This window comes from Chiloscyllium punctatum, chromosome 20 (genome assembly GCF_047496795.1).
Source record: "Chiloscyllium punctatum isolate Juve2018m chromosome 20, sChiPun1.3, whole genome shotgun sequence".
NCBI classification, from domain to species: Eukaryota; Metazoa; Chordata; class Chondrichthyes; order Orectolobiformes; family Hemiscylliidae; genus Chiloscyllium; species Chiloscyllium punctatum.
Genome location: NC_092758.1, coordinates 29,692,604 through 29,707,474, shown reverse-complemented (window position 1 = coordinate 29,707,474; position 14,871 = coordinate 29,692,604). Strand labels below are relative to the sequence as shown.

At 42.0% G+C, this 14,871-nt stretch overlaps 1 long non-coding RNA gene across 1 annotated transcript in view; it reads left to right on the top strand.

Moving 5' to 3' along the window:
- Nucleotides 1-14,871, top strand: part of LOC140491994 (uncharacterized) — a 40,708-nt gene that overhangs the window by 8,169 nt on the left and 17,668 nt on the right. Inside the window, exon 2 of the long non-coding RNA XR_011963462.1 lies at nt 1,155-1,382. This is a non-coding gene — a long non-coding RNA (uncharacterized lncRNA). The remainder of the gene's footprint in view (nt 1-1,154; nt 1,383-14,871) is intronic.

The window sequence follows — 14,871 nt, the reverse complement described above, 5'->3', positions numbered from 1 at the left end:
TGCATTTCTTGCAGTTGCAGGGGAAGGTGCCGGGAGTGGAGGTTGGGTTGGTGGGGGGTGTGGACCTGACGAAGGAGTCACGGAGGGAGTGGTCTTTTCAGAACGCTGATAGGGGAGGGGAGGGAAATATATCCCTGGTGGTGGGGTCCGTTTGAAGGTGGTGGAAATGACGACGGATGATATGATGTATCTGGAGGTTGGTGGGGTGGTAGGTGAGGACCAGTGGGGTTCTGTCCTGGTGGTGATTGGAAGGGCGGGGCTCAAGGGCGGAGGAGCGGAAAGTGGAGGAGATGCGGTGGAGGGCATCGTTGATCACGTCGAGGGGAAATTGCGGTCTTTGAAGAAGGAGGCCATCTGGGTTGGAACTGGTCCTCCTGGGAGCAGATGTGGCTGAGACGAAATTCAGTATTGGAACTGGTCTGAAACCTCCAGCAACAGACGTCCCTCTGGAGGACTCCGGACTATGTTCAGACCAACAAAAGTTGAACCCAACCAGGACAACCAGTACCTACAACAAATCTAAAGCCTCCAGCAACAGACCTCCTTCCGGACCTCTCTGCTCCCACCCCCTCTCTGGCCTATCACCCTCACCTTGACCTCCTTCCACCTATCGCATTTTCAACGCCCCTCCCCCAAGTCCCTCCTCCCTACCTTTTATCTTAGCCTGCTGGACACACTTTCCTCATTCCTGAAGAAGGGCTCATGCCCGAAAATTCGATTCTCCTGCTCCTTGGATGCTGCCTGACCTGCTGCGCTTTTCCAGCAACACATTTTTAGCTCTGATCTCCAGCATCTGCAGTCCTCACTTTCTCCTTTAGACACTGTGGAGCAGTTAACTGCAGTTATATAACACTAAGGACAGGATGCAGTGTGCAAGGCATTCGATGGCTTGACATGAGTGTTTAAGGTCAGAATTTATCTTCAAATACCATATCACATTATCTACTCCCTTAGCATCACACTGCTCAATTTATCGCCACCCTTTCATACACATAAATATGATCTGTATCAACCATAACTAATAACTTACATTCCTGACTACACTTCACCAAAGAATACAACTTGCACATGTTGCCAACAACTCAGTGATGTCATCCACCTCACCCAAACAGATTGCAACATACCCGCTGACACATTTTACCTGTCTCTTGCAGGACTGGACAGGGCCAGACCTAAGGCAGCAGCACTGAGCTAGCAGTGGACAGACAAAGCTGCATGTCCTCATCCCAAATTCAGAGATGTTACTCACCATCATTGGAGCAACCAGGACTGATGTTGTGGCCAGCAAGGGGCTTCAAAACATTGAAGATGATGATGTGGTCAAACTTAATCCTCTTTCTTAAGTTCCATATACTCTGATTTACAAATCTAAGCTGGTGCAGGTATACATCTTTTGTTTTGCTTACTTTTCTCACTGTGCCAGTAACTTTTGCACTGAAATTGCGTGTGCAGTTTCAAGCATGCAGCCACCCACCCAACCAAATGCTGAGCCCAAAACCTTCATGCATCTCTTTGCCACTTGAACAATGTCACTGAAACAGCTAACAGAAGGTAAGGGTCCACAATGTCCCAATATGAACAACCAAGACAAAAGACAAGGCTGAAGCATTTTCATCTATATTTAACCAAAAAGGGCCAAGTGGATAATCCACCTTGGCCATCTCCTGAGGTTCCCAGTATCACAGACAGGTATTTCATTGGCCACAAAAGAGACTCCAGGATGATATATTGTCTCCCTGATGCCAGGGTCAGGAATGACTGACTGCAAGGCATTCTGAAGGAAGAAAGCAAACTAAAGAAGATTGTGGAACACATTGGTGCCAATGGCACCAGTAGAAAAAAAAAGAGCTCTTGAAAACAGTACAGTGGTCCTGGGGCAGCACAATGACTCAGTGATTAGCACTGCTGCCTCACAGGGACCCAGGTTTGATTCCAGCCTCAGGTGACTGTCTGTGTGGAGTTTGCACATTCTCCTTGTGTCTGTGCAGGTTTCCTCTGGGTGCTCCGGCTTCCTCCCATAATTGAAAGCTCTGCATGTTAGGTGAATTGGCTGTGCTAAATTGCCCATAATGTTCAGGGATGTGTAGGTTAGGGGTGAATTTAGGATAGGAGAATAGGTCTGGGTGGGTTACTCTTTGGAGGGTCAGTGTGGACTTGTTGGGCTGAAGGGTCTGTTTCTACACTGTAGGTATTCTATTTTAAAACAAAATTTAGGGAGCTGGGAAGTAGATTACAAAGTAGAACTCAAACAAGAATCATTTCTGGATTACTTCCATTGCAAATTGAAGGTGAGAATAGCAATAGGAGGTAGTCTAGATGAATGCATGGCTGGAGAGATGGTGTAGGAGGGAGATCTTTTGTGACATTGGGACAATTTAGGAGTTGAAAAATGTGTTGCTGGAAAAGTGCAGCAGGTCAGGCAGCATCCAAGGAGCAGGAGAATCGATGTTTCGGGCATAAGCCCTTCTTCAGGACGATCCCGAAATGTCGATTCTCTTGCTCCTTGAATGCTGCCTGACCTGCTGCGCTTTTCCAGCAACACATTTTTCAGCTCTGATCTCCAGCATCTGCAGTCCTCACTTTCACCTATACAATTTAGGAGTTGGATACAAGGTGGGCAAGTTGTACCTGAACCATTATGGGACCAGCACCCTATGTGCGTGTGTTGACCCATAGTTAACTCACCGGTAAATAGTGTTTTTCCTTTTTACAATTTCACTGCCGGACAATAATAACATTTTTGTAACTTGATCAAGAAAGTTTGTTACATATTGGGAGCAATAATGTAGACAGACTGCCACTGAGATGATTGATAGGAAATGTTTCATGATATCATCATGCACTGGGCATGCTTATAGTATGAACACTGAAAATGTGTTAAAGTGAAACAGTGTATTGCAATCTAAAGGGGAAATATGTAATGAACATTTTTCAAAACAACCAAACTTTCAAGATTTTGTATATTACAGTTCTTTCAATAACTGCAGAATTATTCATTTAAACTGAGCCCGTGAGAACAGCAGCCACTTATTTTCCAGAAGATTTCCAAGATTCTGTTCGAAATATCACATATCAAGAAAACACTGTCTTCAGTGGCTTCCCACTGCTTTTACTTTTAGCTCCACAATATTATGGTGCTGCAGTTAAGGAACACTTTATCTCTCTCCCAATAGAGATTCTTATTTTAACACACCCCTTATGAGTGATCAATAAGATGAACATTTGTACTTGGCAAAATAACAACAAGCTCTTTTTCTCTTTAATTTATGTCTATAAATTAAGGCTAAAGACTGTTTAATGTATATTCTGTGGCTGATGTTCGGTACCTCAACACTTTGATTACATGGGCAGGGATTATTTTTGGGATGGGTCTCATGAAATGTAATTTTTTAAATACCACTTGTTATTTTCTATTTCATGAATAAATGATGTTTTAATTTAAAAAAATGAAAGGCTGTCAGCAAATGCTAGTTCAGCAAACTGTTTCTGTACTTTATCATTATTGTTATATTGAAGTAGGAACAGCTCTTTGGGATAAGACTCACTTAGGAGAAAGTGAGGACTGCAGATGCTGGGGATCAGAGCTTAAAAATGTGTTGCTGGAAAAGCGCAGTAGGTCAGGCAGCATCAAAGGAGCAGGAGAATCGACCTTCCCTGGCATAAGCCCTTCTTCAGGAATGAGGAAAGTGTGTCCAGCAGGCTAAGGTAAAAGGTAGGGAACCCTCCAACCACAAGGGATGAATACAGATTTCGCCAGCTTCCTCATTTCCCCTCTCCCCACCTTTTCTCAGTCCCAACCCTCCGACTCAGCACCGCCTTCTTGACCTGCAATCTTCTTCCTGACCTCTCTGCCCTCACCCCCTCTCCGGCCCATCACCCTCACCTTAACCTCCTTCCACCAATCGCATTCCCAATGCCCGTCCCCCAAGTCCCTCCTCCCTACCTTTTATCTTAGCCTGCTTGGCACACCCTCCTCATTCCTGAAGAAGGGCTTATGCCTGAAACGTCGATTCTCCTTCTCCTTTGATGCTGCCTGACCTGCTGCGCTTTTCCAGCAACACATTCTTAAGATAAGACTCACTTAGCATTCTGTGAATACATCAGCAAGCTTCTATTTCTTCTTGTGTAATTTTGACCAGCCTAAATATGACCAGATTTTCCATCTATGGACGCATGTAAACAACATAGCTCACCTAGTGTGAATCTGAGTGTGCAACAATTTTCAAGGTTTTGCTGGATTCCAAAGGAAGGGTTCATTGTCATGATGACGTGCTAGCATTGTAGGTGTGCATGACTAAGTTTCTCCTGTCAAAAAGACCATTCGCTAGCGCTGCATCACACAATATAACAATATTCCTTTTGTGCAAAAATGAACCCAATAAGCATTCAATCATTCAACTGCCACATAAAGACAGCATTGTTTAACATTTCCTATCCTGGCATTCTGACAATTATCGCAAGAGATAAGAGGCATAAAATAGAAAGGTGAACAATATAATGCATAATTGCCATAACAGCAATCACAACAGTAACAAACAACACATTGTTAGTGTTTCCTCTGTAGCACTGGTTTTTAGCTGTCAGTAAAAGACCCTAAAAGCTTTTAAAGTCACAGCTTCATAATTTATTGAAGGTTTATCGGTCCAGGATGGGTTTCTGCAGCATGAATTTTGATAGTTCCAATTCACTGGCCTTTCCCAGAAATCCTGCAAGTTGTTTCCCTTCAAATTTTTATTCAAATTCTTTATATAAGGCCACAATTGAATTCGCATCTGCCCTTTCATTCTAGATCTTAACCCACATATTTCAAAATATGTTTTTCCATATAATGTCTTTGTATCTTTGCCAATTTCTTCAAATCTGAGACCATTGATTCTTACTCTATCCATTGACACAGATTCTTTCTATCTATTCTGTCTAGTCTCTCATGATTTTGAACACCTCAATCCAATCTCCAGCCAACTTTGTCTTCTGTGAGGAGGACTACCCCAACTTCACTAATTGAATCACCGTACTGAAGACTCTCATTCCTGGAATCATTCTTCTGAACATTTCCTGCACTTTCTGTAAATCCTTCACATTGTTCACAATGATTTGTGCCCAGAATTGGATACAATGGGCAAATATTAAAGTTTTTTAAGCTAAGTTTGAGTTGCATGGAGTTTCTTTGGTGGTCATTTGCGATGAGGCCTATTGAGGTTTTTATACATTATTTTAACAAATCCGCCTGATTAACTACATGCCCTGCCTCTATGGAATCTCTCATGTTTGATTTCTGCCTCATTTTACCATTTACCACTCCCACAGGATCTCACCTCACATTGGATATCTGCCAAACGATGGCATTCCTTGCACCAGGTCATTTTTGAAAGGCTGCTTGGATAAGTTTTGGCAATCCAGTGGTGCCCCTCATTGGCAGTATCATGGCACAGCAGCTCCAGATCTATGCTGCACATGGCACATACCTGGCATGGCTGGCACTCACTTGCATCTAAAACGCCAATCTTAGTCACTGGTTACCCACTAGGTCACATTCTTCAGCTAGGTAAAAACAAGGACTGAAAATGCTGGAAACAAGAGTCTAGATTAGAGTGGTGCTGGAAAAGCACAGCAGGTCAGGCAGCATCCGAGGAGCAGGAAAATCGATGTTTCGGGCAAAAGTCATTCATCAGGAATAGAGGCAGGGTGTCTGCAGAGCAGAGAGATAAACGGCCAGAGGGTGGGGATGGGGAGAAAGTAGCATAGAGTACAATAGGTGAATGGGAGTGGGGATGGAGTGATAGGTCAGAGAGGAGGGTGGGGAAGGGAGCAAAGAGTACAATAGGTGAATGGGAGTGGGGATGGAGTGATAGGTCAGAGAGGAGGGTGGGGAAGGGAGCAAAGAGTACAAGGGGTGAATGGGGGTGGGGATGAGGGTAATAGGTCAGAGAGGAGGGTGGAGTGGATAGGTAGAAAGGAAGATAGGCACCAGATAGGACAGGTCATGGGGATGGTGCTGAGCTGGAAGGTTGGAGCTGGGGTGAAGTGGGGGAAGGGGCAATGAGGAGACTGGTGAAATCCGCTTTGATGCCATGGGATTGAAGTGTTCCGAGATGGAAGATGAGACGTTCTTCCTCCTGGCATTGGGTGGTGAGGGAGTGGCGGTGGAGGAGGCACAGGACCTGCATGTCCTCAGCAGAGTGGGAGGGGGAGTTGAAATGTTGGGTCACAGGGTGGTGGGGTTGATTGGTGTGGGTGTCCTGGAGATGCTCCCTAAAGCACTTTGCTAGGAGGCATCCAGTCTCCACAATGTAGAGGAGACCGCATCAGGAGCAATGGATACAATAAACGATATTGGAGGATGTACAGGTAAAACTTTGATGGATGTGGAAGGCTCCTTTGGGGCCTTGGACGGAGATGAGGGAGGAGGTGTGCGGTGGCAGGGGAAGGTGCCAGGAAGGGAAGGTGGGTTGTTGGGGGGTGTGGACCTGACCAGGTAGTCACGGAGGGAACGGTCTTTGCAGAAAGCGGAAATGGGTGAGGAGGGAAATATATCCCTGGTGGTGGATTCGTTTGGAGGCGGCGGAAATGTCAATTTTCCTGCTCCTCGGATGCTGCCTGACCTGCTGTGCTTTTCCAGCACCACTCTAATCTAGACCCACATTCTTCAGCTATCTGTTGCTACATTTAGTTTGCATACTCTCTGTAAATCACTGCTTCTCTGTGCCAATATCACTTGGACACCCACAACTTGTTATTGTCCAGTAGGAGAACATCACATGCAGGCAACCAAGCGAATAAATACAAAGAGCTTCTGTTTACAGAAAGGAAGAGAGAACACAACCAAAGCCAATAGAAGTTGAACATCATGCTCATAATCCAAATGAAATTCCAGCATTATGAACAAAGTTATTTTATGGTCAACAATTGTCTACTGCACTCAGCGCTCATTATTTGGAAATGGATATCAATAAGGCTCTGTCTGCAGAACATTGCACACCAACATGATGCAGCACATTCTGTCCAGGCTATACGGCCCCTCCAGACCAGTCCAATCAATGGAGTCATATGTTCAATAGTCCTATACTCTGCTTCACTACATTCCTGTTTGAGGCACAAACGGCAATAAACCTCTGCTCTGTATCATTCAGGAAGTTGTGCAAAGGTGTCATGAGTCCTGGTTGCAATGGAGTGGCCCTTGCCCCCAATAACCAGCTTTTTAAGATACCCTGACCCATAAAAACATCAAGTAAGTGAAAGTGCTATAGAAGGGATTCTGGGTAATCCAAGATGGAGGACAGGAAAAATTGTGGTTCTAAGAGCTGCTCCTTTTTTGAGGTATTTTAGGCATTGGAGATGATTTCCTTGAATTCAGGAAGCAGTAATTACTGTTTTATATATTGGTGCATTGTTTTGGAACTTTGAGGAGAAAAGATCAAAACAATGGCACTTTCAAAAGGAGGAAGACAGACAAAAAGCAGCAACCACATGGTCAGTGAAGGAGAAAGAGAGAAAAAGCCTACACTGCTAACTGATACAGCATTGAATCTGCAGTTACTGCCTTTTCTGTTTGAGTTCATGTATCTCTGGACATTGGAGTGCATTGAGGAAAAATGAACAAACAGTGAAATTTACAGCTGACTTAGAGGAACCTGTGTGGGAGAGCTCACAGTACAGGAACAAATAAGTGCATAGCTTTTATGTGTAACCTTGCTGTCCAGCAGAAGAGGTGGAGGCTGGTAAAATTGCAACATTTAAAAGGCAACTGGATGGGTTTATGAATAGGAAGGGTTTAGAGGAATATGGGCCAAATGCGGGCAAATGGGACTACATTAGGTTAGGGTTTCTGGTCAGCATGGACAAGTTGGACCAAAGGGTCTGTTTCCATTCTGTACATCTCTATGACTCTAACATATGAGACCTGGTAGTTGCCAGTGTAGTGGGCACTTCCAGGAAATGGTAGATCAGCTCATGATTAATTGAATAGACGCATTCCTATTGATGAATTAGGGGTCAGTTAGCTCAGCTGACTACTCAACTGGTTTGCAATAAAGAGTAATGCTAAGAACATGGGTTGAATTCCTGCAATGGCAGAGATAACCATGAAGGTTGCTCCTTCTCAACCTTGGCCCTCCCCTCAGACTAAACCACAACCAGTTTTGTCTCTCCAAAGAGAGTAGCCCTTTAGTCTAGTAAGACTATGCAAGTCAGTTCCTTTGTGCTGCTTGTGAAGACCGGATAGTGGAACATTGATAGTTGAATAGTTGGTTTTTGGATTCTTGTCTTGACAGTTTAGTGCAGATCCTTTTCATGGTGGCTAGCTTGCAACATTCAGAGCAAGATAGTCCTTCTTTCAGCCTTCTTTCTATTTGACTATCTTGCTGGATCATTGTCTTTTAGCACTAAGAGTGATAGTGTCCTTTACTTGCAATGAAAAAAGTGACAAGTGAGTGTTTCTTCAACCGTCATTCAAGCTCAAACCTAAGCTAGAACATATGTGCACCTCAGTCCACTGTAGCACAGTAGATCTTTCCTTCTGTTGGCCTCCTGCACTGAGTACATCAAACAAATAGGGTGGCTAATCATACAATACAACTCTTGCAACTGCTTTTGAGTCTTCTTCTACCTTTCTCTTTTTAAAGTAATGCAATGACAGAAAAAAGACTGTCTGAAAAGTTGGAGTCATTGTATTAAATTTCCGTCCTTGGTGTTTCCCAAGTAAGTTTTAACCATTTCCTGCCAGTCGGCAGAAGTAGATCATCAGTTATCATCATTCTTTCACACAGACCAGGGATGAATTAGCTTTTAATTCCTGTGCATACATATTCTTGAAAGGGGAAGACAGAAACATATCTCTCACTCAGACTGTGAAATTTTTATCCTGGATGTTCACATTTTAAAATAATTCCCAGGAGGTTTCAATCCTTCTGAAACTTCCTTGACACCTTGTTAGGTATGACCTTCCAGGATCTCTCTGTCATCGCACAGCCACTGAATTTACATCTGCAATCATGTAAGTTTCTGTAGCCATCCATTTTTAAAAACAAAATGTGTTAGAATTAAAAGTTTGATGTTCCTGTGGCTGATTCAGGGTCATGAAGCATGGTCATGACAATTGTTTGGGAGTGTTGGAGATGAATTGAGCAATGTGTGAGGCTAATGATGAACTTGTTTGAATGTGACTTTTCAAAGTCCATTTACTAACTTTGACCACCTTTGCGAGGTCACTGAATTTCTTTTGCCATTGCATTCAGGTCCTCAGTGGAATACTCAAATTGGTCATGATGGCTATCTACTCCTAATAACATATCAAAATATGTTTGGGGTCTTCTGTTTCATTTGAAATGGGGAAGATCTTTCTTTCTGTTGGCCTCCTGCACTGAGTACATCAAACAAATAGGGTGGCTAATCATGCAGTACAACTCTTGCAACTGCTTTCGAGTCTTCTTCTACCTTTCTCTTTTTAAAGTAATGCAATGACAGAAAAAAGACTGTCTGAAAAGTTGGAGTCATTGTATTAATTTTCTGTCCTTGGTGTTTCCCAAGTAAGTTTTAACCATTTCCTGCCAGTCGGCAGAAGTAGATCATCAGTTATCATCATTCAGTGTTATCATCATTGAAACCCCAGCTATCAACATTTTTGGGATTACTATTGAAATTAACTGTACTCACTACTTAAACACAACAGCTACAAGACCATGTCAGAATCTAGGAACTCTGCAGCGAATAACTCACCTCCTGACTCCTCAAAACTATCTACAAGGCAAAAGTCAGGAGTGTGATGGAATACTCCCAACTTGACTAGATGGGGGCATCTCCAGCAACACTTAAGAAGCTTGATACCATGCAGGACAAAGCAACCTGCTTGATTGGCATCACATCCACAAGCATCCAATCCTTCCACTATGGTGCTCAGTAGCAGCAGTGTGTACTATCTACAAGATGCACTGCAGAAATTCACCACAGATCCTTAGACAGCACCTTCCAAACTGATGACTACTTCCATCTAGAAGGACAATGGTAGTAAATACATGGCAACATCACCACTGACAAGTGCCCCTCCAAGTCATTCACAATCCTGACTTGGAGATCTATCTCTGTTCCTTCACTGTCGCTGGGTCAAAATCCTGGAATTCTGTCGAGAAGGGCATTGTGGGTCAACCTACAACATCTGGACTGCAAAGGTTCAAAAAGAAAATGCACCATCTCCTTTTTAAGGGTAACTAGGGACGCTAGTAAATGCTGTCCAGCCAGCAAAGCCCACATCCCATGAATGAACATAAAACAAAATTACACAAGCCTTACTGTTGACAAGGAGTCTTAGTTTATGCATCGCAATCACTGACTGGTGGTACTCAGAAAGGGAACTACTTCTACCTTGCTAAGGTAAGCCGTTTCAGATTCAAATCAGCTACACACTGACCTTTCTTTGACCAGAGAGTGAGAGACAGAGAGAGAGAACCAAAAACTGAACCTTTGTTTGGAGACAAGAATTGACTCATCAAGTTGGCAAGACTGCCACCATAAACCTGTCTTCTGCATGTATTTTTGGAAATCACATTGTTTAATGATTTATGCTGTACTGGCACCTCTGAATCGAAACAAATGAATGAAACCAATCCAACTTTAAAGGTGTAACATTGGCTGAACCGCTATCTTAAACAAATCTGGAATGAAAGGAATAAAATTCTGTTAACTCCATCATCTCATAACTCATTAAACTGACACATCAGCATTTATATTGCTATAATTTAACTTTCTTGTGGTCCAATAGCAATATGATAACACAAATTAATCTGAAGATCCTTTTAGAACATATAGAATAAAAACCTTGTAATGTTGCATTTTTATAGAGTATGTAATAAGGTGAGCATGCAGAACAATTATCTCAGTTGGGTAAGTAATGATTGTGAAGATCAGATTAATATAAATAGCACTTAGGTCGCCATTCTGCTTGAGGTAGACCTGCTTTCTCACACTGTCCATGACTAAAGTTAACAGTACTTTGCCCTGGACTGACTAATCATCAAGGACTTGTTTCATACAGGAAACTCAAGAAGAATAAGCTTGGAATGTGAATGTAATTATGATGCCAGCTGTCTCTTAAGTTCCTGGTTTACTGCAAAATGATTGGACAGAATCTCTGAAGCATTTGAGAGGATGGTTTCATTTATAAGACAGCTGGGTTACAAAACAAATAAAGATTTATAAAGGATTTATACCTCATGGATAGATATTAAAGATTGCATGATATTACTGGAAGAAGAGCTGTGTACTTCACTGGTGACCTGACCAAGATTTATCCCTCAAACAACATCAACAATCAATGATTTGTTTGAAGGATCTATCTGTACAAAAATTGGCTACTGGATTGCTGCATTGCAACATTAAATATATCAAAAAATAAAACATTTTGAGTTCCATGCAGTTATAATAGCTGCAATAAATGAGCAATCTTTCTTCAAGCAATAGTATGTTTCAACCGAAGAGACCCAACAGAGCATTTACTTAATACTTCATCTGAAAGACAGAGCACCTTTAACAACACATTCTTCTATCAGCTGGATTTTATTGTTAGGCTCTGCAGTGGGATTTGAATCTATAAATTATTCAATCAGATTTTATCTGGTATATGAGGGCAGATTTCAGTATGAGGACAATCTTTTTCAAACATTACAAACACAGATTGTAAAGGCATCCAGGGGTATATAGAGAGGAAGTGGGAATATGATATTGAGATAGAGTATCAATTGTGATCATATTGAATGGCAGAGCAGGACCAAGTATTGAAAGGCCTACTCTTGCTCCTAGTTTCGATGTTTCCACAACACAGAACTAGAATGAGTAATTTAGATCCTTTGACACCCAAAACTTTGAATGTAAATTTATATTTTTTCAGAATAGGGTGCAAGACTTGTATTTTCTAGTGCTTTGCATGTAGGGTAAATCTATATCAGTTGGGTGTTCAAGCAAATGTTTGAGAAAAGTTGCAAATAGCTAATACTGATAAATTGCTGTAATGAACAAATATTACTGAAATGAGAATCTCCTTGGAAACACTTTCTGTTTTGGCACCAGGAATTAGTAGGAAATTCTGGACCATTTTACTATGGAGCAGGAAGGAAGACTGATTTTGAAACTGAGTGGTGAATCAAGTTTTATTTGGAACTGCGTTCACCACTTTTATAATGACCGTAAGGCAGACAAAGGGTTAGACTTTAGTTTCAGGCAACCAAGAGATGTGGTGGAATTAATTCCAACCCTTTACTTACATAATCAGGAATATGCAGATGTATTGCCAGGCCACACACACACTGCAATAGCAATGAACATCTGGTTCAACAACGCTACAACAGATAAATATGTGCTTAAGCATGCTCCTTGGTATTCAAAATAATATTGTTTTCATTTACCATGTATCGCACTGTAATGGAATAAATTGGAAACTAGTTCTTCAAGACTTACCTTATACAGAGCTTCATTATGCAAGCAATAAATCAAACTATTGGTTTCAGATGTTGCAGCTTTCAAACTATGCATGAAAAAGTTTCGTAAACATGGACTTTATATAGATCATTTATTTTTAAAAATAGAAGTCACTGGTTCATTAAAATTACAAAGACTTAAGTAGTGATTTTAAACTCCAGGGCAGAAAACAGGGAAATGGTGCTAAACCTCTCACTTGGGAGTTGTTGTGAATGGCTGGGCTGATTTTAGCAGCCAGGCATCATTAACATTTTGTTGGCAAATTGCCTGCCTAAAACAATCATTGAGAAATAACAGGCCAACTGCCTGCCTGAAACAGTCGGAGAAAAGAAACAGACAAACTGCCTGCCTGAAGCAGTCATAGAGTGCCAGGCCTTCAGATACCTCTTGACAGAGGACTGAAATTTCCACGTGTAGAAACAGTCCAGCACCTCCTGGCTGCAAACTCTTTTACATTGGCAAGGGTCACTTTTTCCCAGTTGTAGCCTTTGGGAGTCCAGCTGGTGGAATGAGCTATCGAGCTAGGGACTGAATTTAGCAAACACTGAAACATGAAAATAGGATCATAGAAATAAGAGGAGGCCATTTGGCCTCTTGGGGCTGCACTTCCATTCAATATGATCATGACTGACCATCCAACTTAGTACCCTGTTGCTATTTTCTCCCCATTCCCTTTCATCTCTTCAGGAGGAAGAACTATATCTAACTCCTTCTTGAAAGCATTTAATGTTTTGACCTTAACTACTTTCTGTTGCATAGAATCCCACAGGCTCACCTGGCTCTGGGTGAAGCAATTTCTCCTCATCTCCATCTTAAATATTCTATCCAATATCCTTAAACTGTGATGCTTTGTTCTGGATTTCCTAGTACTTTGGAACATCCTTCTTTCATTTTCCCTGACTAGTACTGTTAGAACTTTGCAGGCTTCTAACTTCATCCCCTGTCCTTCTAATTTCTGATGAATACAGTCCCATCTGATGCAGTCTGTCTTCATATGATAGTCCTGTCATCATAGGAATCACTCTGATCTGGTAAACCTTCATCGCACTCCCTCCATAACCAGAACATCCTTCTTCAGAGAAGGGGTCTGAAATGACACACAATAGTCCAGGAGAGGTCTCACCAAGGCCCTGGACAATTTCAACAAGTTATCCCTGCTCCAAAATGTTAATCTATTTGCAATAATGGACAGTGTAGCATTTGCCTTTAATCTATTTGCAATAATGGACAATGTAACATATCCACTGCATGCATAATTTCAGCAACTGGTGTACAAAGATACTCAGGTCTCATTGCACCACCCCCTTTCCCCTATCTATTGGTATTCAGATAACAACCTGCCTTGCTGTTTTTGCTAACAAAGTGGATGACCTTACATTTATTTGCATTGTACTTTATTTGCCATGCGTTTTCTCCTTCACACAATGTGTCCAAATCACACCAAGCCTCACTGTCCCACCCAGCTTTTTGATGCTTGCAAACTTGGATAAGTTACATTTATTCTCTTATCCAAATCATTAATACATATTATGAATAGCTGGGGTTCAAGTACTAAAACCTTCAGCACTCCGCTAGTAACTGCCTGCCATAAAGAAAAAGACCCATTTATTCCTAGTTCTTGTTTCCTGCCTGACACGCGTTCTTTATCCATGTCAGTATACATGCCCCAATTCCATGCAACTTATTGTTAAACATGAAAGGGCTTAGAATAGATTTACTAGGATGTTGCCAGGATTGGAGGGCTTGAGTGATAGGGAAAGGCTGAATCAATTGGGGCATTTTTTTCTCTGGAGCATCCAAGGCTGAGGGGTGACCTTACTGAGAATTATAAAATCATGAGGGGTATAGAGTATAGAGTATAGGGTCTTTCAAGTTCATTAGCTGCTGTTTTAATGTGTTGGTGGGTTTTTGGGCTAGCATGATGCCAAGGCGCCTGAGTAGTCTGGCAAAAATACCCTACACAGGCAACAAGCAAAACTAATGTAATTTATAATACCTTGCAAGAACTGTAGGAAACACTACACTGATCAAACAAGCAGAAAACTAGCTACCAGGATACATGAATATCAATTAGCCACAAAAAGATATGACCCACTCTCACCAGGATCTTTACATACAGATGAGGAAGAATGCCACTTTAACTGGGCCAACACATCCATCCTAGGACAAGTCAAACAGAAACACACACAAGATTTCCTAAAAGCATAGCATTCCAACCGGAACTCTATCAACAAACACATTGACTTAGATCTCATTCACTACTCCCAAGAAATAGAACAGGAAATTACATCACCACAGGAAATCACATCACCAGCCCAATGAAACGTAAACACATAAATAAAAAGCAGGCCATACCATCAGTGCTTCACCGGAGGCTCATTGATGATGTTACCTGGCATGGTGACA